We start from the raw sequence: 27,888 nt of genomic DNA, 5'->3' as shown, positions 1-27,888 counted from the left end.
GGGCACATAAATTTGGCGTAAAAACAGTTAATACAGCAGCTACTGGGTTAACAATAAGTTACTATGTGATTCCTGGGTCATATAGCGCTGGGGTGTGTGCTGGCATACTCTCTCTCTCTCTCTCTCTCTCTCTCTCTCTCTCTCTCTCTCCAAAAGGCCTTGTGGGGGAACTGTCTTCGAATAGAGCATCCCCTGTGTGTGTGGTGTGTCGGTACGCTTGTGTCGGCATATTTGACGAGGAAGGCTATGTAGAAACAGAGCGGGTACAAATGAATGTGGGGTCGCCGCCGACACCCGATTGGATGGATATGTGGAAGGTTTTAAATGATAATGTTAATTCCTTGCAAAAAAGGTTGGATAAAGCGGAAGCCTTCGGACAGTCAGGGTCTCAACCCATGCCTGATCCTATGTCGCAGAGGCCGTCAGGGTCTCAGAAGCGCCCACTATCCCAAATTGTTGACACAGATATCGACACGGATTCTGACTCCAGTGTCGATGGCGATGATGCAAAGTTGCAGCCTAAAATGGCTAAAGCCATCCGCTACATGATTATAGCAATGAAAGATGTGTTGCACATCACAGACGAAACCCCAGTCCCTGACAAGAGGGTTTATATGTATGGGGAGAAAAGGCAAGAGGTGACCTTTCCCCCTTCACATGAGTTAAATGAGTTATGTGAAAAAGCTTGGGAATCTCCAGATAGAAAACTGCAGATTTCCAAATGGATGCTTATGGCGTATCCTTTCCCGCCAACGAACAGGTTACGCTGGGAATCCTCCCCTAGGGTAGACAAAGCTTTAACACGCTTATCCAAGAGGGTAGCCCTGCCGTCACAGGATACGGCCACCCTTAAAGATGCTGCGGATAGGAAGCAGGAGGGTATCCTGAAGTCCATTTATACACATTCAGCTACCTTACTACGGCCGGCGATTGCGTCGGCCTGGATGTGTAGTGCTGCAGCAGCATGGACAGATACCTTATCTGAGGAACTTGATACCTTGGACAAGGATACTATATTACTAACCCTGGGGCATATAACAGACGCTGTCCTATATATGAGAGATGCTCAAAGAGACATTAGCCTACTGGGCTCGAGAATAAATGCAATGTCGATTTCTGCCAGAAGGGTCCTGTGGACTCGGCAATGGACAGGCGATGCCGACTCAAAAAGGCACATGGAGGTTTTACCTTACAAGGGTGAGGAATTGTTTGGGGACGGTCTCTCGGACCTGGTCTCCACTGCTACGGCTGGAAAGTCAAATTTTTTGCCATATGTTCCCTCACAACCTAAGAAAGCACCGTATTACCAAATGCAGTCCTTTCGATCACAAAAAGGCAAGAAAGTCCGAGGTGCGTCCTTTATTGCCAGAGGCAGGGGTAGAGGAAAGAAGCTGCACAATACAGCTAGTTCCCCGGAACAGAAGTCCTCCCCGGCTTCCACTAAATCCACCGCATGACGCTGGGGCTCCACAGGCGGAGCCAGGCCCGGTGGGGGCGCGTCTTCGAAACTTCAGCCACCAGTGAGTTCACTCACAGGTGGATCCCTGCGTTATAGAATTTGTGTCTCAGGGATACAAGCTGGAATTCGAAGTGATGCCCCCTCACCGTTACCTCAAATCGGCCCTGCCAGCTTCCCCCATAGAGAGGGAAATAGTGTTAGCTGCAATTCACAAATTGTATCTCCAGCAGGTGGTGGTAAAGGTTCCCCTCCTTCAACAGGGAAGGGGTTACTATTCGACAATGTTTGTGGTACCGAAACCGGACGGTTCGGTCAGACCCATATTGAATTTGAAATCCCTGAACATATACCTGAAAAGGTTCAAGTTCAAGATGGAATCGCTCAGAGCGGTCATCGCAAGCCTGGAGGAGGGGGATTTTATGGTGTCTCTGGATATAAAGGATGCTTACCTTCATGTCCCCATTTATCCACCTCATCAGGAGTACCTCAGATTTGTGGTACAGGATTGTCATTACCAATTCCAGACGTTGCCATTTGGTCTCTCCACGGCACCGAGAATATTTACCAAGGTAATGGCGGAAATGATGGTGCTCCTGCGAAATCAAGGAGTCACAATTATCCCATACTTGGACGATCTCCTCATAAAGGCGAGGTCCAGAGAGCAGTTGCTGATCAGCGTAGCACGCTCTCAGGAAGTGTTACAACAGCACGGCTGGATTCTGAATATTCCAAAGTCGCAGCTGATTCCTGCGACGCGTCTGCCTTTCCTGGGCATGATTCTGGACACAGACCAGAAGAAGGTTTTTCTCCAGACGGAGAAGGCTCAGGAACTCATGACACTGGTCAGAGACCTCCTAAAACCAAAAAAGGTGTCGGTGCATCACTGCACACGAGTCCTGGGAAAGATGGTGGCGTCATACGAGGCCATTCCCTTCGGCAGGTTCCATGCGAGGACCTTTCAATGGGATCTGTTGGACAAGTTGTCCGGATCGCATCTACAGATGCATCGGCTGATCACCCTATCCGCCAGGGCGTCTCTTCTGTGGTGGCTGCAGAGTGCTCACCTTCTCGAGGGCCGCAGATTCGGCATTCAGGACTGGATCCTGGTGATCACGGATGCAAGCCTCCGAGGGTGGGGGGCAGTCACACAGGGAAGAAATTTCCAGGGTCTGTGGTCAGGAGACTGGCCTTCACATCAATATCCTGGAACTAAGGGCCATATACAACGCCCTAAGTCAAGCGGTGACCCTGCTTCAAAACCAAACGGTGCTGATTCAATCAGACAACATCACCGCAGTGGCTCATGTAAACCGCCAAGGTGGCACAAGGAGCAGGGTGGCGATGGCGGAAGCCACCAGAATTCTTCGTTGGGTGGAGAATCCTGTAAGAGCACTGTCAGCAGTGTTCATTCCGGGAGTGGACAACTGGGAAGCAGACTTCCTCAGCAGGCACGAGCTTCACCCGGGAGAGTGGGGACTTCATCAAGAAGTCTTCGCGCAGATTGCAGGTCGGTGGGAACTGCTACAGGTGGACATGATGGCATCCCGCCTCAACAAAAAGCTACAGAGGTATTGCGCCAGGTCAAGAGACCCTCAGGCGATAGCTGTAGACGCACTAGTGACACCGTGGGTGTTCCAGTCGGTTTATGTGTTTCCTCCTCTTCCTCTCATACCCAAGGTGCTGAGAATCATAAGAAAAAGAGGAGTGAGAACAATACTCATTGTTCCGGATTGTCCAAGAAGGACTTGGTATCCAGATCTGCAAGAAATGCTCACAGAGGACCCATGGCCTCTACCTCTAAGACAGGATCTGTTGCAACAGGGACCCTTTCTGTTCCAAGACTTACCGCGGCTGCGTTTGACGGCATGGCGGTTGAACGCCGGATCCTAGCAGAAAAAGGCATTCCGGATGAGGTTATTCCTACGCTGATAAAGGCTAGGAAGGACGTGACGTCTAAACATTATCACCGTATATGGCGAAAATATGTTGCTTGGTGTGAGGCCAGGAAGGCCCCTACAGAGGAATTCCAGCTGGGCCGTTTCCTTCACTTCCTACAGTCGGGAGTGTCTTTTGGCCTAAAATTGGGGTCCATTAAGGTCCAGATTTCGGCCCTATCCATTTTCTTTCAAAAAGAACTGGCTTCTCTTCCTGAAGTTCAGACGTTTGTAAAGGGAGTGCTGCATATTCAGCCCCCATTTGTGCCTCCAGTGGCACCTTGGGATCTTAACGTGGTGTTGAGTTTCCTGAAATCACACTGGTGTGAACCACTTAAAACCGTGGAGTTAAAATTTCTCACGTGGAAGGTGGTCATGCTGTTAGCCTTGGCTTCAGCTAGGCGTGTGTCAGAATTGGCGGCGTTGTCACATAAAAGCCCCTATCTGGTTTTCCATATGGACAGGGCGGAATTGCGGACCCGTCTACAATTTCTGCCAAAGGTGGTGTCATCTTTTCATATGAACCAACCTATTGTGGTGCCTGTAGCTACTCGTGACTTGGAGGATTCCGAGTTGCTAGATGTGGTCAGGGCTTTGAAGGTTTATGTAGCCAGGACGGCGAGAGTCAGGAAAACTGAGTCACTAAATATATAAACACACAGCGCTTATATAACCACCAAAAAATCTATTAGTCTTAGTTGTTTTAATTGATACCAAGTTCCTGCAGCTCCTACCGGTGGTACTGTTCCACCCACTAATTAACAAGGATATATATAAAAAAGATTTTATAAAGGAGCGCTTGAAACAAAGATATACAATCAAATTAATTTTTAGTCAATTTATTTAAATCTACTCCACATAGAGCATAAAGATAAAATGCATAAATTTCATAAAATGTGCAAATATTACAATCCCATGCCTTTAAAATAACCGTCCATTAATGAACATCCATAAATCTGTTTGTGACCAATTTATAGCGTCTGTGTGATATTCGGACTCACTGGTCCCTTTAGTATAAATTTTCACAGTCTCTGTGGTACCACATAACTTATATGTCCAAAGCGGGGGAGAGGGGGAGAGCGCTGTGTGAGATGGTGACCACAGCGGTATGCTACGACCCCTCTTGCAAGCTCTTTCCCGGCCGTAGTTTAAATTGCTGGATACTCACGGCCGCCGCAGTACTCGGCTTCACGGGGAGCGGACCTCTTTAGCCAGGTCTCGCTTTTGCTGTATCCCCGGTCGAACGGCTCGCCAGCCTGCCGCAGGTCACAGGATGAAGTGTAATGGCTAAGGCAACAGGAGGTCCGCTCCCCGTGAAGCCGAGTACTGCGGCGGCCGTGAGTATCCAGCAATTTAAACTACGGCCGGGAAAGAGCTTGCAAGAGGGGTCGTAGCATACCGCTGTGGTCACCATCTCACACAGCGCTCTCCCCCTCTCCCCCGCTTTGGACATATAAGTTATGTGGTACCACAGAGACTGTGAAAATTTATACTAAAGGGACCAGTGAGTCCGAATATCACACAGACGCTATAAATTGGTCACAAACAGATTTATGGATGTTCATTAATGACCGGTTATTTTAAAGGCATGGGATTGTAATATTTGCACATTTTATGAAATTTATGCATTTTATCTTTATGCTCTATGTGGAGTAGATTTAAATAAATTGACTATAAATTCATTTGATTGTATATCTTTGTTTCAAGCGCTCCTTTATAAAATCTTTTTTATATATATCCTTGTAAACTGAGTCACTGTTTATCCTGTATGCACCCAACAAGCTGGGTGCTCCTGCTTCAAAGCAAACTATTGCTCGCTGGATCTGTAACATGATTCAGCAGGCTCATTCTGCGGCTGGATTGCCGCTACCAAAATCAGTAAAAGCCCATTCCACAAGGAAGGTGGGCTCTTCTTGGGCGGCTGCCCGAGGGGTCTCGGCATTACAGCTTTGCCGAGCAGCTACTTGGTCGGGTTCAAACACTTTTGCAAAGTTCTACAAGTTTGATACCCTGGCGGAGGAGGACCTTGTGTTTGCTCATTCGGTGCTGCAGAGTCATCCGCACTCTCCCGCCCGTTTGGGAGCTTTGGTATAATCCCCATGGTCCTTACGGAGTCCCCAGCATCCACTAGGACGTTAGAGAAAATAAGATTTTACTTACCGGTAAATCTATTTCTCGTAGTCCGTAGTGGATGCTGGGCGCCCGTCCCAAGTGCGGATTTCTTCTGCAATACTTGTATATCGTTATTGCTTAAATAAGGGTTATGTTGGTTGCATCAGGGTTTATCTGATGCTCTGTTGTTGTTCATACTGTTAACGGTGTAAGTTTATCACGAGTTATACGGTGTGATTGGTGTGGCTGGTATGAGTCTTACCCTGGATTCCAAAATCCTTTCCTTGTACTGTCAGCTCTTCCGGGCACAGTTTCTTTAACTGAGGTCTGGAGGAGGGACATAGAGGGAGGAGCCAGTGCACACCAGTATCCTAATTCTTTCTTAAAGTGCCCTGTCTCCTGCGGAGCCCGTCTATTCCCCATGGTCCTTACGGAGTCCCCAGCATCCACTACGGACTACGAGAAATAGATTTACCGGTAAGTAAAATCTTATTTGTGGCCTATTTGTTGTCTGCTTCACAATAAAATAAAAAAATCTTAAAAATTGTAGGCATGTTCTATGAATGAAATGATGCAACCCTTCAAACAATCCATTTTAATTCCAGGTTGTGAGGCAACAAAACGTGAAAAATACAAAAGGGGGTGAATACTTTAGCAAGGCACTGTAAGTAGTCATGTTTTCTTTTTTTATAGGGTAGGACTCGATCTTGGGTTCATTTTGATATTTTTTTTTTCTTGATCCTGTGGATTTTCAGGTATGTTTTCAGTCATAGGGCTCTATTTATTAATTTGGCCCACAATCTGTGATATCTTTAGTTTATATGTCACTGCGCAAACATATTTCGACAGCACTGGTATTCAACTGACCGACCATCACGGTGGTATCTCCCTGCCTGACCGCTTTGGCGGTCCCCTCCTCTGTGTCAGGGACAAATGCCTTTCTTGAAGAATAGAACCATTGTTCTTAAAGTGGGGCCATTGCCTGTTCTCGGTGAAGGCAGCCATCTTGTGGCTAAGCCATTCACTAATAAATGTTGTGACTAAATTACACATTGTCTAGCTGATGTTGCTGCCTCCTTTTGATATAGCTTCCAAAATGGCTGCCTTATTGTGTAGACTACGATGCTTCAAACTCTCTGGCTTCCCTGAAAGGAAAGGATTTTATAATTTCAAGCCTTTTTTTGCTCTTATTACAATTTTTAATATTTTCAAATGGATAAAATAGTACTAGCTTTCCATTTCGTCAAGCATCAGTTAATTTGGTTTTGTGGACATTATGAAATTTTATTTTCAGTCAGGACCAATATATGTTGGCCACGGAGTGTTGTGATGTGTCATCACCATTGTATTATTAGCTGGCGTGTCATCATTTTGGAATTCTTACCGCGTGGTTCATTACCATTTGTAGTCTTGGAGAAAAGCTGAAACACAAGATGGAAAATGCTTTTGTTTTGCTGGAAATGTTCTTTTGTAAATCAGCTTTCTCTATTGAGCATATGAACTTCTTTTTAATTTTTCTTTCATATATTTTGATAGCACTGAAACAATTTGGTGTACTTTGGGGTGCTGATTCATGATTGTAAGGGATTGTTCAGGCTGGCCAAACCTGCAACCGATGGTAGCGATGGTGATCCGAGGCAGAGTCTACGGACGCTGCACTCTGATTGCAATGCAGGGGGTATCAATTTCATAAAGACACCACCTGCAAGCCGCTTGTGTGCATTCCGTCTATCTCTGAATCATGCCTTTTGTTACTAGCACCGCAATAATTAATGTTGTACGGATTAGGAGCCACAAACAAAGTGCATGTGTTGCTATTGGTAAAAATTATTGTCAAAGCTTAGGCAACACTGGTTATTTTGTAGGTGGTTTGGCTCCTGAGATTTATCCTGCCCTCCATTCATATATTTTTTTTCTATGTAACATACGTTTATATAATATGTATAATTTTAATTGACACTATCAAAAACCATCAAGTCTTAAGTCTTTAATTCTCTTTAGACCAAGTATTGAAGCTTATAGCTGTATTTACTCTTCACTCTTGAAAGCATGTAATCCCTATGTATTAATTTTTCCCTTTGTAGTCGGATCATATAATTAATACACGTAAAAGAGTTGTACAATTTCACAGTTATTTCCACCTCCTGGCGGAGTTAGCTCTCCTCCGCAGCCATTGTTTTTTGAATATGCTGATACAGGTTGAGTATCCCTTATCCAAAATGCTTGGGACCAGAAGTATTTTGGATATCGGATTTTTCCGTATTTTGGAATAATTGCATACCATAATGAGATATCATGGCGATGGGACCTAAGTCTAAGCACAGAATGCATTTATGTTTCATATACACCTTATACACACAGCCTGAAGCTCATTATAGCCAGTATTTTTTATAACTTTGTGCATTAAACAAAGTGTGTCTACATTCACACAATTCATTTATGTTTCATATACACCTTATACACACAGCCTGAAGGTCATTTAATACAATATTTTTAATAACTTTGTGTATTAAACAAAGTTTGTGTACACTGAGCCATCAGAAAACAAAGGTTTCACTATCTCACTCTCACTCAAAAAAGTCCGTATTTCGGAATATTCTGTATTTCGGATATTTGGATATGGGATACGCAACCTGTATTACCCTGTACAAGTGATTTCCTTGGTTATACATGAAACCAAAACCAGAAAGACAGGCGCAATACCTTCTGACGATACAGAGAATTAGGGGGGTATTCAATCACTAATTCGACACAGGGTATTCAATTTTGGTTATTTTCACATGTTTTTTCATCCATTTTAGCCCATGCCATTTCACTTTTTTTTTCGAATCGGCATGAGCGAAAATTGCGCCAAAAATGGGCGAAAATGCCTGTGAATTTGCCAAAACGTGTATCTGTGGCAAATCCGCCGATACACGTGGTTTTCGCCAGTGCCAGATTTTTCGGCCAGTCGAAAAAAATAAGATTTTAAACCTACCGGTAAATCTTTTTCTCGTAGTCCGTAGAGGATGCTGGGGACTCCGTAAGGACCATGGGGATAGACGGGCTCCGCAGGAGACATGGGCACTTTAAGAAAGAATTTAGTTCCTGTTGTGCACTGGCTCCTCCCTCTATGCCCCTCCTCCAGACCTCAGTTAGAGAAACTGTGCCCAGAGGAGACGGACAGTACGAGGAAAGGATTTTGTTAATCCAGGGCAAGATTCATACCAGCCACACCAATCACACCGTATAACTTGTGATAACAACCTAGTTAACAGTATGAAAAACAACATAGCATCAGGTCAGGCCCGATGCAACTACAACGTAACCCTTATTGAAGCAATAACTATATACAAGTATTGCAGAAGTAGTCCGCACTTGGGACGGGCGCCCAGCATCCTCTACGGACTACGAGAAAAATATTTACCGGTAGGTTTAAAATCTTATTTTCTCTAACGTCCTAGAGGATGCTGGGGACTCCGTAAGGACCATGGGGATTATACCAAAGCTCCCAAACGGGCGGGAGAGTGCGGATGACTCTGCAGCACCGATTGAGCAAACATGAGGTCCTCCTCAGCCAGGGTATCAAACTGATAGAATTTTGCAAAGGTGTTTGAACCCGACCAAGTAGCAGCTCGACACAGCTGTAGTGCCGAGACCCCTCGGGCAGCCGTCCAAGAAGAGCCCACCTTCCTAGTGGAATGGGCCTTGACCGATTTTGGTAACTGCAATCCAGCCGTAGAATGCGCTTGCTGAATCGTGTTACAAATCCAGCGAGCAATAGTTTGCTTTGAAGCAGGGCCGCCAACCTTGTTGGCTGCATACAGGACAAACAGTGCTTCTGTTTTTCTGACTAGCCGTTCTAGCCACGTAAATTTTCAAAGCCCTGACCACATCAAGTAACTCGGAATCCTCCAAGTCACGTGTAGCCACAGGCACCACAATAGGTTGGTTCATATGAAAAGATGATACCACTTTTGGCAGAAATTGAGGACGGGTCCGCAATTCCGCTCTATCCATATGGAAAACCAGATAGGGGCTTTTATGTGACTAAGCCGCCAATTCTGACACTCGCCTAGCCGAAGCCAAGGCTAATAACATGACCACCTTCCACGTAAGATATTTCAACTCCACCGTTTTAAGTGGTTCAAACCAGTGTGACTTTAGGAAACTTAACACCACGTTAAGGTCCCAAGGTGCCACCGGAGGCACAAAAGGAGGCTGAATATGCAGCACTCCCTTCACGAAAGTCTGAACTTCTGGAAGATAAGCCAATTCTTTTTGAAAGAAAATGGGTAGGGCCGAAATCTGGACCTTAATAGAGCCTAATTTTAGGCCCAAATTCACTCCAGTTTGTAGGAAGTGAAGGAAACGGCCCAGATGGAATTCTTCCGTAGGAACATTCCTGGCCTCACACCAAGAAACATACTTTCGCCATATACGGTGATAATGTTTAGACGTCACGTCCTTCCTAGCCTTTATCAGCGTAGGAATGACCTCATCCGGAATGCCTTTCTCTGCTAGGATCCGGCGTTCAACCGCCATGCTGTCAAACGCAGCCGCGGTAAGTCTTGGAACAGACAAGGCCCCTGCTGCAACAGGTACTGTCTTAAGAGGAAGAGGCCACGGATCTTCTGTGAGCATTTCCTGCAGATCTGGATACCAGGTCCTTCTTGGCCAATCTGGAACAATGAGGATTGTTCTCACTCCTCTTCTTCTTATTATCCTCAACACCTTGGGTATGAGAGGAAGAGGAGGAAACCCATAGACCGACTGGAACACCCATGGTGTCACTAGGGCGTCTACAGCTACTGCCTGACCTGGCGCAATACCTCTGTAGCTTTTTGTTGAGGCGGGACGCCATCATGTCCACCTGTGGCAGTTCCCACTGACTTGTAATCTGTGCGAAGACTTCCTGATGAAGTCCCCACTCTCCCGGGTCTAGGTCGTGTCTGCTGAGGAAGTTTGCTTCCCAGTTGTCCACTCCCGGAATAAACACTGCTGACAGTGCGCTTACATGATTCTCCGCCCAGCGAAGAATTCTGGTGGCCTCCGCCATTGCCACTCTGCTCCTTGTGCCGCCTTGGCGGTTTACATGGGCCACTGCGGTGATGTTGTCTGACTGGTTCAGAACCGGTTGGTCGCGAAGCAAGGTCTCCGCTTGACGTAGGGCGTTGTATATGGCCCTTAGCTCCAGGATGTTGATGTGAAGGCAAGTCTCTTGACTTGACCAAAGACCTTGGACATTTCTTCCCTGTGTGACTGCTCCCCACCCTCGGAGGCTTGCGTCCGTGGTCACCAGGATCCAGTCCTGAATGCCGAATCTGCGGCCCTCGAGAAGGTGAGCACTCTGCAGCCACCACAGGAGGGACACCCTGGCCCTGGGGGACAGGGTGATCAGCCGATGCATCCATAGATATGACCCGGACCACTTGTCCAGTAGGTCCCATTGGAAGGTCCTCGCATGGAACCTGCCAAAGGGAGTGGCCTCGTAGGATGCCACCATCTTTCCCAGGACTCGAGTGCAGTGATGCACTGACACCTGTCTTGGTTTCAATAGGTTCCTGGCCAGAGTCATGAGTTCCTGGGCCTTTTCTATCGGGAGATAAACCCTCTTTTGGTCCGTGTCCAGAATCATGCCCAAGAAAGGCAGACGAGTCGTAGGAACCAACTGCGACCTTGGAATATTGAGTATCCAGCCGTGCTGCTGTAACACTTCCAGTGAAAGTGCTACGCTGTTCAGCAACTGCTCTCTTGATCTCGCTTTTATGAGGAGATCGTCCAAGTACGGGATAATTGTGACACCTTGCTTCCGCAGGAGCACCATCATTTCCGCCATTACCTTGGTGAAAATTCTCGGGGGCCGTGGAGAGACCAAACGGCAACGTCTGAAATTGGTAATGACAATCCTGTACTGCAAATCTGAGGTACGCCTGATGAGGTGGATAAATGGGGACATGAAGGTATGCATCCTTTATGTCCAGAGACACCATAAAATCCCCCCCCCCCCCTTCTAGGCTTGCGATGACCGCTCTTAGCGATTCCATCTTGAACTTGAACCTTTTCAAGTATAGGTTCAGAGATTTTAAATTTAATATGGGTCTGACCGAACCGTCCGGTTTCGGGACTACAAACATGGTTGAGTAATAACCCCTTCCTTGTTGAAGGAGGAGAACCCTGACCACCACCTGTTGAAGATACAATTTTTGTATTGCATTTAGAACGGTCTCCCTCTCTTGGGGAGAAGCTGGTAGGGCCGATTTGAAATATCGGCGAGGAGGCATCTCTTCGAATTCCAGCTTGTAACCCTGAGAAACAATTTCTATTTCTATTGCCCAGGGATCCACCTGGGAGTGAACCCATATGTGGCTGAAATTCCGAAGACGTGCCCCCACTGGGTCGGACTCCGCCAGTGGAGCCCCAGCGTCATGCGGTGGATTTTGTAGAGGCCGGGGAGGACTTCTGTTCCTGGGAACTAGCTGTGTTGTGCAGCTTCTTTCCTCTGCCCCTACCTCTAGCAAGAAAGGACGCCCCTCGCACTTTCTTGTTTCTTTGTGGTCGAAAGGACTGCATTTGATAATGCGGTGCTCTCTTAGGCTGTGAGGGAACATAGGGCAAGAAATTAGATTTTCCCGCTGTAGCTGTGGAGACCAGGTCCGAGAGACCTTCCCCGAACAATTCCTCACCCCTGTAAGGTAAAACCTCCATATGCCTTTTTGAGTCGGCATCACCTGTCCACTGCCGTGTCCACAGGACTCTTCTGGCAGAAATCGACATAGCGTTTATTCTAGAACCCAGTAAACTAATGTCTCTTTGAGCGTCCCTCATATATAGGACAGCATCTTTAATATGCCCCAGGGTCAATAATACAGTATCCTTATCTAGGGTATCAAGCTCCTCAGATAAGGTATCCGTCCATGCTGCTACAGCACTACACACCCAGGCCGACGCGATTGCCGGTCTTAGTAAGGTACCCGAATGTGTATAAATGGACTTTAGGGTAACCCCCTGCTTGCGATCAGCAGCACCTTTGAGGGTAGCCGTATCCTGGGACGGCAGGGCTACCTTCTTGGATAAGCGTGTTAATGCTTTGTCCACCCTAGGGGATGATTTCCATCGTAACCTGTCCGTTGGCGGGAAAGGTTACGCCATAAGAATCCGTTTGGAAATCTGCAGTCTTTTATTTGGAGATTCCCAAGCTTTTTCACATAACTCGTTCAGTTCGCGAGAGGGGGGAAAGGTTACCTCAGGCTTCTTTCCCTTATACATATGCACCCTCGTGTCAGGGACAGGGGTTTCCTCTGTGATGTGCAAAACATCCTTTATTGCTATAATCATATATCGAAGGGATTTAGCCAATTTTGGCTGTAACTTTGCATCATCGTAATCGACACTGGAGTCAGAATCCATGTCGGTATCTGTGTCAACAATTTTGGATAGTGGGCGCTTATGAGACCCTGACGGTCCCTGCGACATAGGATCAGGCACGGGTTGAGACCCTGACTGTCCCAAGGCTTTAGCCTTGTCTAATCTTTTGTGCAAAGAGTTAACACTAGCATTTAAAACCTTCCACATATCCATCCAATCAGGTGTCTGCGCCGTCGGCGGAGACACCACATCCATTTCCTCCCGCTACTCTCTAATATAGCCTTCCTCATCAGACATGTCGACACAAGCGTACCGACACCACACACACACAGGGAATGTCCTTTCTGAAGACAGTTCCCCCCACTAGGCCCTTTGGAGAGACAGAGAGAGAGTATGCCAGCGCTATATATCCCAGGAATAACACAGTAATTTAATGTTAACCCAGTAGCTGCTGTATGTAATATTTTTGCGCCTAATTATGTGCCCCCCCCTCTCTTTTCAACCCTCTTCTACCGTGTATCAGCAGGGGAGAGCCCGGGGAGCTTCCTCTCAGCGGTACTGTGGAGAAAAAATGGCGCTGGTGAGTGCTGGGGCTTTTGTCCCGCATAAACTGTAATTTTGGCGGGGGCTCATACATATACAGTGCCCAGCTGTATATATGTTCTCTTTTTGCCAACCAGAGGTCACAAATGCTGCCCAGGGCGCCCCCCCCCCCCCCCCTGCGCCCTGCACCCTTACAGTGACCGGAGTATGTGAGGTGTGTGGGAGCAATGGCGCACAGCTGCAGTGCTGTGCGTTACCTCAGTGAAGATCATGAAGTCTTCTGCCGCCTGTGAAGTCTTCTTTTCTCATACTCACCCGGCTTCTGTCTTCCGAGGGGGACGGCGGCGCGGCTCTGGGATGGACGGCGAGGGTGAGATCCTGCGTACCAATCCCTCTGGAGCTAATGGTGTCCAGTAGCCTAAGAAGCAGGACCTGCACTCAGAGAGTAGGGCTGCTTCTCTCCCCCCAGTCCCTCGATGCAGGGAGTCTGTTGCCAGCAGAGCTCCCTGAAAATAAAAACCTAACAAAATACTTTCTATCAGCAAACTCAGGAGAGCTCACTGAAAAGCACCCAGCTCCTCCGGGCACAGTATCAAACTGAGGTCTGGAGGAGGGGCATAGAGGGAGGAGCCAGTGCACACCAGGAACTAAATTCTTTCTTAAAGTGCCCATGTCTCCTGCCGAGCCCGTCTATCCCCATGGTCCTTACGGAGTCCCCAGCATCCTCTAGGACGTTAGAGAAAACGGCACTGGCATTGAATAGGTCGAATACACCCCTTAATGTTACAGGACACTCACATCTTGAAAACAGTAACAGGCATATTACTCCAATAAAACCTCTGGAAACGATGTGCCGCCGAGCTGCCCGACGGGCGACCCAGCGGGGGGACAGTGACGGGGGGGAGTGAAGTTTCTTAACTCCCCCGTCACCCGGCTCCGTAGACTTGCAGGCAAATATGGACGATCTCGTCCATATTGGCCTGCATGCACAGCCGACATGGCACCAGCGATGAATGAGCGCGGGGCCGCGCATCGTTCATCGCTGGTGCCTCCACACTGCACGATATGAACGTTATCTCGTTCATTAATGAACGAGATCGTTCATATCGTGCAGTGATGTCGGCCAGTGTGTAGGGCCCTTTAGAATATGGATTGCCTACAGCACCTGATAGTCTGGATGGTGCTTGGCCCTACATGATACATACATAATCCCAGAAATCAGCAGCCTCCGCCCAAAAGTGCTGTCATTATTTCCACACACAGGTGCAGTCCCGGAGATCCTGATCACCCTGCTTAATGTGGTACAATCTTTACAGGTTCTTCATCAGAAGCATGGGTGATATGTGACCAAAAACCCCTTAAATATCCTTAACCATTACAAAATCTCCACCCAAAAGGGGGGTGTCTGCTTCTGTACTGCCAGCAGCAACAGGAAATTGTTATTCCCCGAAATCCATCAGTAAGGTGGCTGCCGTGTGTGAGACGCACACTACAATATTGTTTTATTTCACTCCATGTGGTGTAGATTTTTGGCTTGTGCTTACACCATGCAAGATCATGTGTTATAGAGTACATGTAATTAAGGAAAGCATTTGTGCAGGGTAATAACACCAAAGCTAATAGCAGAGGGTATATTTGATATCATTGGTCCAGAGGCCTCCAAAAATAACATTGATAGCAGCCAAAACACCATTTTAAGACCTGAAATCGTACTTAAAATGATTTACCGGGTCCCGCGCCTTACTACCTTTATTTGCTTAAAAACTGTTGTTTAAAAGAGACCCCTTGCGGTGTAATAATAATTAATAATAATAATAATTTTATTTATATTACGCTCTTTCTCCAAACAGGACTCAAGGCGCTTTACGTCAAAACAAGCATAATACAGAAGATTAATTCATAAAAATGAAAACCTAAAATGCATAGAGTAATCATAATGCAAGGTTGGTATAACACCAGAAATGTTAGATGCTTACCATTTAAAACATCCATAGTCATTAGGCGGTGTGACTGGGTGCACCTCTTTGTGCCAGGTGATCACAGATTTGTTTGATCCTACTGGATTTGGGCCTGTTGGGGATTCCCTCTTACTGTCAGTAGCTAGACTGTTACTGACTCCACCCACTGCGCAATGGACAGGTGCCACTTCCAGGTGGACATGCTGTTGCAACACCTCGTTGGTGTCTGCTGATTCCCACTGGTCTCTCCCCATGGACCAGTGCCTGCATGGGAGCTGGCAGACGCGAGATTGGAGACACTGGGCACAATCCAGAACAGCTGCCCCATTTTGGTGTTCACAGAATGCAGTTGTCTTAAAGGCAAGATGTTTATTGCTTTAAAAGTCTTTAAAAAAGATATCCTATTGCTAAAGTTGCTAGGGACTATTCATAGCATACAAATATCATTAGCAGTACAGTCCTTGATGTACTAAAGGATTCACCATACAGGGCTCACATGTTCTCTTTTTTTTTTTTTTTTTTACTTTTTTTTTTAAATCTGTTTCCAGTACACAATACCACACTTAGGCACATATTTATTATGTCTTGGAGAGTGATAAATTGCACGGTGATAAAGTACCAATCGATCAACTCCTAACTGTCATTTTTCAAACACAGCCTGTGACATGGCAATTAGGAGCAGATTGGTTGATACTTTTGGGTCTATTCATGAAGCAGTGAAGAGTGGAGAAGTTGCCCGTGGCAACCAATCAGCTGTTCTCCTATGTTTTTATAGTATGCAAATTATAAATGTTACTTCAATGCTGATTGGTTCTTCTCCACTGGCTTACTTCTCCACAGTTTTCACTGCTTCATGAATAGACCCCTTAATCATTGTGCAGTTTATCACTCCCCAAGGCTTGATAAATCTGGTCCTTAGGGGGATATTTACTAAGCAGTGATAAGAGCGGAGAAGTGAGCCAGTGAAGAAGTGACCCCATCAACCAATCAGCAGCTCTGTATCATTTTGTAATATGCAAACGGTAGATGTTACTTTAGTGCTGATTGGTTGCCATGGGTACTTCTCCACTGGCTCACTTCTCCGCTCTTATCACTGCTTAGTAAATGTCCCTTAGCCCCTTAAGTGCTGCCTTATTGGCCACATGGGTGAGTAGAAATTGGCTCGGAACTGGGACCTGGCCACATGGCGATTCAGTTGTTTGTAGCCCCCGTCTAAACTGCACGGGAGAAATTCATTTTGTTTTGTGCGCTGAGCCCCGAGGCTGCCCTTAATGTGGATTTCTGCTTGCACCATCCTGAGGCGCGATCAGAAATCCGCGTAAAGAAGAGCTTTGGGACTGGCCATGATTTCCGTGCGCTTCGTAACCGCGGCATGCCCAAAGCAACTTCCCAGTGTGTATGTAGAATAGTTTTTCTTCCATTCTAATGCACTAATGATGTATCGCCTTCCTCCTCTCACATTGAACGCCCATGTGAAATCAGCAGAAAATGACTTTGAAAATGTAGGATTGACATGGACGTCCTCTGTACAGTCGGATGTCCCAAGAGAGTGCAGGGGATTTGACGGAAATTCAGCGTTAGTCCCCCCTCGCTCCCTGTGCTTTTCTTCAGAGAAGACCAATTGTTTTACTACTTCAGCAGTTAATATTCTTGACCACTGTACAGCACAAAACGCAACCATTAAATACAATAAGTCACTGCAGCAGTAATACTCTGTGATGAGGGGAACTGGAGAAGTATTTTAGACAAAAGGTATTAAAAAAAAAATACTATTCTTCTTGGGCCTAACGCAGAGTTGGATGTACACGTTTGCGCGGCGTACCTTGCGTGTTTTCGCACCAAAGGGGTTTATGCTATATTGAGTTACTTTGAAGATGACTTAACTAAGCATTTAATTCTTGTCCTCCAGAATATATATTATTCAAGTTGTATTCTGTATATTATATTGGAGACGGGTATTAGACTTTCTACTCAGGTGCTCTTCAAACTGGGTCAGCTGTAAATCCAGTCTCTAACAAGCCAAATTAGCACTCAGAGGACCTCTTAAATGCAAATACAGGCTTTCTCCTAATCCAACGCTGAGTCTTATATAACCCATCTATAATGAAAGCTCAAAATTGATGCTGTGGTAACCAGTCAGAAATGAGCAAATACAGTCATGGTGTTATTACTTCCGTTGGTTGCTGGGGGTGGTCCTATGCAGAGTACACAGAACTGACATATGTTACTTAAAAAAATACAAGGTTACCTAAAAACAGCATATTTTAGGCCCTATGCAGAGCTCAAGGTGTGTTCCATTAGTAGGCAGTAGTATGTACATTGGATTTAGGCCAGGCACACATCACAGGTTCCCAGTCGCACCGCAATTACCTTTTGTATGCAACCAAGGGGGCAATTCAGATCTGATCGTAGATGTGCTAAATTTAGCACATCTACGATCTTTTCTCAGACATGCGGGGGGACGCCCAGCACATGGCTTGTCCGCCCTGCATTTTTGCCCCCCCCCCCCCCGCAAGCGTGCAAAAGCATCGTGCAGCGGCAATGCTTCTGCACCCGCTGAGTAGCTCCCTGCCATCGCAGCTCCTGCGCGCTGGCAGGCCGCAACTCGCTGCGTCCCAGCTCGCAATTGCAAGCATCGCTAAGTGTGTAGGCCCCTTTTGATAAGTTATTGCTGCTGTTTTTTTTGGAAGGGGTTACAGGAAGACTTCAATCGTTAGAGAGTTTAGCACCGTTCCATCTGTCGTGCACAAAAAACCCCCCAAACAAGCAGCACAATGAGCTTGTACACCTTCCAAAGCATAATCTGGGCCTGAGTGTTGAAGATAGCGCCACTTGGTGTCAGCTGATTGTTTGCAAGCAGCCAATGAGAAGCTTTTCACTAGTGCTCGTCACCGGTCATTGTCACATACCAGGAGGAACGCATGAACCAATATGCAATGTTTGCTTTAGTCTTTATACAGTAGTTTTTTTTTCATCCCCATTGTACTCCTGTGAGAAAGTATACATAAGAGTTAACCAAAATGTCTATATGATATACCTGCTTTGTGGTTTAAGTCCACCAGTATCCGTTTAATTTGGAGTTGCGTACCTTAAAATGGTATTTGATAAGAACATATCCATTACACTGTACATATTGTTTAATTTTGAGCTGAAGCAGGAAGACCTTTGTCAGCACATTTATTTGCTGGCTTATATTACAGCCCAGTGAAGTAGCAATGCTCTGGTACACTAATCCAAATACTGGATGTCAAACCCTCGGTATTTGCTTGGCAACGATCTGTACCTGGGAGATTTGTGACCTGATACCATCTTATATAGGCCATTGTACATCCTGCTTATCACACAGAACTCTGCTCTGTCCTCAGGGAACTTCTCTGTGTATTGTCATTCAAGCTTAGACAACCTGCAGCCCTTCGGCTGTTTTGAGGAACTACAAGTCGCAGCATGTTGTGGCTCTCTCCGTCTCGCGCTATATTTAGGAAATTTCTCTGAATGCTTGAAAATGGGTAAGTATCTTAAATTTATTATTTCTCTTGCATCCATAAGGGATACTGGGGAATGCTTATTACAATGGGGTATAGATGGATCCGCTGGAGCCGGTGCACTTTAAGAAATCTTCAACTGACTGTGTGCTGTTCAGTTTAGAAAAATGTGCCCTCAGAGACAGAGTGCTCCCGAGTTTTTTCTTCATATATTTATTTGAAACTTTATTATTTTCAGACAGGGTAGCTGGCTACTACCTGTATGCTTCGTGGGACTTAGGGGGGGACCCGTCAAGACCTAATAGAGAGGTATGGCCCTGGTACCCCGGCTGACAGGACATCTGCCCTGAGGGTACTTCCACCGCAGTCAGATTGGGGACTAGCACTGGGACCAGCAGCCTGCCGCCACCCCTAACAGAGCTAAAGATAAGAAGATTGGTGAGTAAAAAACGGGGCCCCGAGTAGCGGGGTGCCCGGTTCAAATGTCGGCACAGACGCACGCTGGTCACACTGCTCTGCATAAAGAGAGCTACTGTGACCAGCAAAGTGCAAAACTGTCTATTTCAGGCTGCTAGAGTGAGGGAGCACTGCTTTCAGCAATATACATCAGCACTACCAGTATTAATAATAAGTGAGCAGAGGACAGCACACAGTGGGCGCCATCTCACCGCAGGTACAGATAGGCAGTGTGGCTGCATTAACACCACAGCCTGAGCGGACCTCACAAATCCAGTCATAACAGCGGGTGATAATGTGGGGAAGCGCTGAACATTAAAACCGGATCATTGCTAGTGGATTCCGGAATAATTCTGCCTAGCTAAGGTCTTAATTAACAAAACAGACAGTTATATACCCAGCTTTAAAAGGGTATATATATGTATGTATGTGTGTGTGTGTGTGTATATATATATATATATTTCCATCTGTACTTCCGACACTTCACTATTGATTGCAGTCCAGGTTTCCGCCCTGTCGAAACGGTAATTCTGACTTTTCGGAAAAGATGAGCGGATTCGCCGCTCGTCCATGTGTTTTCGACGCGCGCAGGCGAAAAACGTGTCCGTTTTCTACCATTCTTTTCGCCTATAGGGAAATGAATGAAATACGATTCCTTAGTCTCTGTAAAGGGAGGTGAGAAAGCTTCCCCTCACCCAGTGCTCCGGCGGCTCATAGCTCTCAAACGGATTAATGCAGCAATACAATGAATTCCCTAGGTAACTTTTGTCATCATTCCCATCTCCTCTAGATTTAGGAAGGTTTGGGAATATCTACTAACAGTGAATCCATTGGTTTCACGCCGATCAACCAAATACTGGCTTCCGGTCCCAGGGGCTACCTCACCAAAGGAGCCTTCAGACCGTAGTAAAGAAACCACCCTAAAATCTATAATATACAGCTGCAGTAGTGGCCCTGCAACCTGTAAAGGTTGGATGCTGGGTAACAAAATGCTTAAGGGGTGTACGCGCGGGGAGATCTGTGCTTGGATTCTAAGCAATCTGACTAGATTGCTTGGAGGTTGGGCGAGGGTCTCTCCATGTGTATGCCCCACAGCGATAGCGATGCGTGGCCCTGCGAGTCACTATCGTCGGTACTAGATTGGCCTGCATGCAGGCACAATCTAGCAGGTTGCTCATTTCACCGCTGAGTGAAATGGGCGACCCCGTCTCCGTCTCCCCCTCGCTCGGCACACATCACGCTGTGTGCTGGGCGGTCTGTGTTAGATCGCTCAGCACACATCTCTCCCCGTGTGTACAGGGCTTTAAAGCCTGAACTAGATCCAGACACAATGGGCGGTATTCAAATTATATATCACGCTTAATCTCCTTTCTAAAGTGATACCCATTATCGCACATATTGCGCCCATAGTAACCAGGTTTAGCTGCGTAAAGGGTTGAGCGCCCTCGCTACTCCAGGGGTAGCGAGCTGAAATGATTATACCACCCCTGTCAGCAGAAGCAGAACGGTTGTGGAAGGAGGTGAAAAGAATTGAATACCGCCCAATGGGTCACTCTAGCACAACACAAAAGCAATCAGCAACCTATTGTGTGGGATCACTCTGTAGATAGGACTGATTAACTCTCAAACGACATCAATGACTGTCTCCGCCTACAGAGCCTTGTGGCTTTGTCAGTGGACAGCGGACGCTGAGTCCAAATGAGAGGTGAAAAGCCTACCCACCTCATAGGCTTTCACTTCAGGTTTACCAGTTTTCATCGAAAGACAGGTATCTCTACAGGAGGCCATACACAGAATCCTGCAAACACAGGTATGTCTTTGTTCCAGCTCGTCAGGGAACACTGGATTCTATTCCAGCCTGTTTGGTAGTTTGAAGACTGAATGAGTCGGTCGGACCCTTCCTGAATGAAGTCCCTGAACCCTAAGGGTCTTTTACTTAAACAAGGAATTCGCTAGGGCAGTCATCACAGGACTGGAACAAGGGGAGTTCTTGGTATCTTTGGATATCAAGAAGGCCTGCCTTCACATTCTAATATTGCCGTTCACAAAGGTCATGGCGGAGATCATCTAGCATTCCTGCTAACAGCTATTGCGCAGCATCATTCTCGACAAAAGGTTTATTTTAACATTACGTGGGGATTCTCAATATACAGAAATCCCACTTTAAGCCTGTTCGAGATGTCAGTTTCTGTGTATGATTCTGGACACAGTATCTTAGAGCGCTTTCTTCCTCTGGAAAGAGCCTGAGAAATCCAGACGTTAGTGCGGTTAGTCCTGAAACAACATTCTTGAAATGTTGAAATGTACTGTAAATATCTTGAAATGTACTGTCCGACAATGCCAAATCAGTGGTGTACAGAACGAGGTGGAAGAGCAGCAGTGAGAGAGGTTTCCAAGATACTTTTTTCGAGGCAGAAAGAGATGCCACGCTCAGACATCTTTATACCGGTAGAACGGGAAAGCAGATTCTCAACACGACCTACACCCAGAGGTCTGAGGTCTTCATCTCGGGTCTTCCAAGAGATAATATATCAGTGGGGATGACCATAGGTACACATGATGGCTTCTCGGAACAAGAGGCTTCAGAGTTCTTGTTCAAGAACAAGACATCCACAGGCGACAGCAGTGGATGCACTAACGATGCTTTGGAATTAGCAAACAGTATATCTTTTCCCTCCATTTCCTTTACGAGAATAGGAGAGAGTTCAGGCAATTCTTATTGCCCCAGACTGGCCACTTCTGTCCGCAGATCTTGGTACGCAGATCTCATTTCCCTGTTGGTAAAAAAACCCTGGCCTCAGATGCTCAGGGAAGATATTCCTTAACAAGGTCCGATCGTCTATCCAGACTTACATCGGCTACGTTTAACAGCATGGATGTTAAAAAGGCAAATTCTAGCCAGGAAGGGCATTCCAGGTGCTGTAATACTAACTGTGCTTCAAGCCAGAAAGGCAGTCACTTCACGACGTTCCCATCGAATATGGAAGAGGTATGTCTCATGGTGTGAAGGACGACAATATCCGCCAGCGGATTTCAAAATGGGTCGCCTTTGATGCTTCCTACAGTCAGGAGTGGATGTAGGCCTAAGTTTAGCTCACTAAACATTCAGATTTCAGCTTTATCAATCCTTTTCCTGAAACAACTGGCCATGCTACCAGAGGTTCAGACAAATTCTCAAAGGTGTGCTTCACATACTTCCACCTTTTGTACCACCTCCGACACCTTAGGATCTAAACCTCGTTTTACATTTCCCACAGTCTTCTTGGTTTGAACCACTACAAACGGTAGAAGATACTGTATCTTACGTGGAAGACACTAATGCTGTTAGCCTTGCATTCAGCCAGAAGTCTCTCAGAGTTAGGGGCATTGTCGGCCAAGAGTCCCTACCTTCGGTTTCACGTAGACAGTGCAGAGCTCAGAACTCAGCAGAAGTTCTTGCTGAAGGTTATCTCAGCTTTTCATATCAAAAACCGATAGTGGTTCTGGTCATTAATGACGTCTCGGCTACTCCAAGATCACTGGATGTGGGACGAGCACTGAAGATCTATGTCAGAAGAATTGCTCGTATCGGGACGTCAGATTCTCTATTCATTTTGTACGATGCCAACCAGATAGGTTGCCAAGCTTCAAATCAGGCAATAGGCCGTTGGATCAGACTCGCTGTCCCACAGGCTTATTCGTCAGCTGCTTTGCCTCTACCACATTCCATTACAGCCCACTATTCAAGGTTGGCGAGCTCCTCTTGGGCAGCTGCCCGGAGAGTCTCGGCATTACACCTATGCCGAGCGACCAACTGGTCAGGTACAAACACGTTGTCAAATTCTATCGGATTGATACTCTGGTGTCATAGGACAGTCAGTATGGTCATTCAGTATTGCAGGGGTCTCCACACACTCCCGCCAATTAAGGGAGCTTTGGGACCTCCCCATTGTAATAAGCATTCCCCATTATCCCCTATGGATGCAAGAGAAAATGGGATTTTGGTACCTATCGGTAAATCCTTTTCTCGTAGTCCATAGGGGATACTGGGCGCTCCACCTCTGTGCTTCATAAATTTTCCTGCAAAAGTTAAGTTATTGTGTGACAGATTGTTGGATCAGCTTTACTATCCGTTTCTGTTTTGTTGGATCAGCTCTTTGCTGTCCCTTCTAATTCTTCTTGTTGTGCTTGTTATGTTCTTTCTCATTGTTTTGTTCTGTTTCTTCCTCCTCTTAAAGTATGTTCCATCTCCTTCGGGCACAGTTTTTCTAGACTGAGCCGTGGGAGGGGACGTAGAGGGGAGGAGCCAGCACACAGTCAGTTGAAGATTTCTTAAAGTGCACCAGCTCCAGCGGACCCATCTATACCCCATTGTAATAAGCATTCCCCAGTAACCCCTATGGACTACGAGAAAAGGATTTACCGGTAGGTACCAAAATCCAATTATCATACATTTAGCAACCTGTACGGCTAAATGCATAATATAATAAATTCCAGATACCCTAACATGGTAGATTTATTAAGCCTGGAGAAGTGGTAAAGTGGAAGGTGATAACACACCTGCCAGTCAGCTCCTGTTATATTTCAAACCCAGCCTGTAGCTTGACAGTAAGGGCTGGCGTGTTATCACCTTCCACTTTATTACTTCTCCAGGCTCAATACATCTGACCTTATTATTTTTTATAATCCTCACAGAATGAATGTACAACAAAAATTGCTTTTTACCTATTTTCTGTTATGGTGAATATGCTTGTAGAGGGGTGTTGTATGGTTAGTCGACATTCAGAATCTCGACACCCGCATGTCAACAGGTTCTGAATGTTGACACGGATGTTAGGTCGACAACTAATATGTCAACATATACATAGGTCGACATGGTTAAAATGTCAACACGGTCAGAATGTTAGCATGACGACACCAGAATGTCGACATATAATTTTTTGCTTATTTAGCCTAACCATAAAAAATGAACCAAAAAAATGTTGGCATTCTAGTATTGACATTTTAGTCATGTCAACCTAATTTTATGTTAATATATTGTTGGCCGTGTCGACATTCGAACTGTTAGCATATAGAAACTGTCAACATTCTAGTGTCAACCTTCTAAATGTCGACTAGCTGACCGAATACCCTTGTAGAGCATTAAGTACAATTGCCATTGTTTTATTTCTCTTCCCCAATATCTTCGTTTTCTCCTGAAAGAGCTCTCGTGTCAGACTTGTAAAGTTGTGATTCACCTCTCGCAATATATATACAGAATAAAAATGGGGTGTTGCCTAGTGTGATATAATTAGCGGTCAGTTGCGTTGGTCAGGTCTAGAAAGGACAAGAAATGTGTGATAATTGCAGTAGGTAAAGTGGGATGGTATCGGTATCCCGGCGCTTGGGATGTCGGCAGTTAGTATACCAACAGTGGCATCCCGATGCGCAGAATCATAACACCTTGTTGGTATGTTTTCTAAATCTCCCCCTCTGCCCCCCTTACCTTAACCCTCCCTTCCTGCAGCCTGACCCTAACCCACCTACTCAGTGCTTAAACCTAATCCTCCCTCCTCACAGCCCAACCCTCCACCCGCAACCTAAACCCCCCCCCCCCTTTCTGCAGCCTAACCCTAACTATCTTCTCGCAGCCTAAACCTAACTCCCCCCCCCCCCCCCCCCCCGCCCCCGCAGCCTAACCCTAAGCCTCCCCAGCATTCTTACAAACGGGATGTTGGCATTCTGGCGCCGGTATTGGTATCAGTATCGGGAGTCCTGCGTCGGCATTCTGACTGCCGGCATCATGAACGCCGGTTCGCTGACCAGATCCCAGGTAAAGTGTCTGCACAACTGAAGAGAAAAATGATTTTCACTTATAGTGGTCTATTTACTAAGCCTTGGATGGAGATAAATTGGACGGAGATAAAGTACCAGCCAATCAGCTCCTAACTGCCATTTTCAAACACATCAACTAACATGGCAGGTAGGAGCTGATTGGCTGCTACTTTATCTCCATTCAAGGCTTAGTAAATAGTCCCCCTAGTCTCTTCACTACTTGTCGGACTCGGATGAATGTGAATATAAAGAAATCATGGATATGAATGTTGGAATGGAATATATGACCAGGTAAATGTCTTCTCTAGAGTAAATAGTGTTTATTTTTCTCCAGTCTGATGCTGACGTTAATCACTTTAATTCTAATTGGTGTGTTCCTGTAATAACATGGGTTTACGTAGCTGAACAGTCATTAACATGAGGTGCACCAGTGCATGATCTGCCTATACTTGGTTCCGGTATGAATGGTCGACAATGTTAAGGTCGACAGTCATTAGGTCGACCACTATTGGTTGACATGGACAAATAGTCGACGCGTGAAAGGTCGACACGTGAAAAGGACGACATGGATTTTTGAACTGTTTTTGCTGTCATTTTTTCCGTAACATGGCCAGGAACCCCAATTAGTGCACCACGTCCCCTTGCATGGCTCGCCTCGCTCGCCATGCTGCGGGCAAGGTGCCTCGCTCCGCTACCACTGCACTTGGCACAGATTACTATTCCCAATCGTAGTCCACGTGGATGGTAAAGTATAAAAAAGTTAAATATCTATTTTTTTTTTATAGTCATGTCGACCCTTTTGTGTGTTGACCTTTCACGTGCCGTCCATTTTCATGTGTCTACCATTTGTCCATGTCGGCCATGGCAATGTCGACCAATAGTGGCCGACCTAATGAGTGTCGACCTTAACATTGTCGAGCATCTGAACGGATACCATACCCTATGCTTCTGGATCAGCCATTCCTGCTGCAGCGAGGAGAAGGATGTGGCTCTGTGTTCTTGCTGCGGTGATCTGAATGTGGCCTATGCTAAATATAATACCAGCGGGTGGATGAGTGTGTCTTCAGAGGTCACCGCGTTCATTGAGAACATTGTTCAGTTCCGTCTGTAGAAGTTACACCGCAATTCATGAGGCTGTGTCCAGCCTCCGTACTTCTTCCTGGAGGTGCCAAGTATATTGCAGGCTGGAGCTGCAACTGGAGCAGGCTTGGCAGGCTGTGTTACTATCTGGCAGCTGTCCTCAGCAGTTAGCATGTAGATCCGTATTTATAAAAGAAATGGCTCAGTTTACGACTGAACGTGTTCTCAATAATCGTGCAAAGGAGAGTGTGCATTTTATCTGTCGACGTAGTTTCCTTACAGAATATACTGTTGCTGATGCCTCTAATTCATACTACTGGTGCAAAACTGTGCAATGTTGGATTATCGTATTCTGCGGTTTCTTATATCTGTGGTGGTCATGTGACCAAGCCTAAAAGAATGCAATGTGCAAAAGTCACATGATGCCATGTCAAGGTCTTACCATTGTAAATTGTATGATTTGTAAAGAACTGGGTAATTTATTTTGCATTTCTACAACTAATTTAGCTCTGGTAAATCATTGGGGTTTTCACCCTACAGGTTCTATCATTTGCTTCATGCAGAATACTCCCATTACTTAAGCCTGACCTCTGTGTGTAGTGCTTTAGGAACATGGAATTCTGCATATAAACGTGCGCCACACTACTGTATTACGACCCTTCTGTCTGTGTCTTTTGCACTTTGCTATATGGCCATTGGTTACATGTATTGTGGGCTAAGAAAGGGGAGAGAACACCTGTTTCTCTAACGTCCTAGTGGATGCTGGGGACTCCGTCAGGACCATGGGGATTAGCGGCTCCGCAGGAGACAGGGCACAAAAATAAAGCTTTAGGATCAGGTGGTGTGCACTGGCTCCTCCCCCTATGACCCTCCTCCAAGCCTCAGTTAGGTTTTTGTGCCCGTCCGAGCAGGGTGCAATCTAGGTGGCTCTCCTAAAGAGCTGCTTAGAAAAAGTTTTTAGGTTTTTTATTTTCAGTGAGTCCTGCTGGCAACAGGCTCACTGCAACGAGGGACTTAGGGGAGAAGAAGTGAACTCACCTGCGTGCAGGATGGATTGGCTTCTTAGGCTACTGGACACCATTAGCTCCAGAGGGATCGAACACAGGCCCAGCCATGGAGTCCGGTCCCGGAGCCGCGCCGCCGACCCCCTTACAGATGCCGAAAAGCGAAGAGGTCCAGAAACCGGCGGCAGAAGACTTTTCAGTCTTCATGAGGTAGCGCACAGCACTGCAGCTGTGCGCCATTGTTGTCACACACTTCACACCAGCGGTCACGGAGGGTGCAGGGCGCTGCAGGGGGCGCCCTGGGCAGCAATGAGAATACCTTGTTCTGGCTAAAAAATACATCACATATAGCCCTTGGGGCTATATGGATGTATTTAACCCCTGCCAGGTCTCACAAACTCCGGAGAAGAGCCCGCCGAAATAGGGGGCGGGGCCTATCTCCTCAGCACACAGCGCCATTTTCCTGCTCAGTTTCGCTGCGAGGAAGGCTCCCAGGACTGCACTACAGAAACAGGGTAAAAAAGAGAGGGGGGGGCACTTTTTTGGGCATTTTTGATATATATTAAGCTGCTATAAGGGAGACAACACTTCTATAGGGTTGTTCCTATATATTTATAGCGCTTGGGTGTGTGCTGGCAAACTCTCCCTCTGTCTCCCCAAAGGGCTAGTGGGGTCCTGTCTTCGATAAGAGCATTCCCTGTGTGTCTGCTGTGTGTCGGT

The 27,888-nt window shown here is 46.3% G+C and overlaps 1 protein-coding gene across 4 annotated transcripts in view; it reads left to right on the top strand.

Annotated features, from left to right (window-relative positions):
- APP (amyloid beta precursor protein) overlaps positions 1-27,888 on the top strand; it is a 405,252-nt gene that overhangs the window by 35,112 nt on the left and 342,252 nt on the right. The window lies entirely within an intron of this gene.

The sequence above is a fragment of the Pseudophryne corroboree genome, chromosome 2, assembly GCF_028390025.1.
Source record: "Pseudophryne corroboree isolate aPseCor3 chromosome 2, aPseCor3.hap2, whole genome shotgun sequence".
In the NCBI taxonomy this organism is placed as follows: Eukaryota; Metazoa; Chordata; class Amphibia; order Anura; family Myobatrachidae; genus Pseudophryne; species Pseudophryne corroboree.
This window is presented reverse-complemented; position numbering and strand designations above follow the sequence as displayed.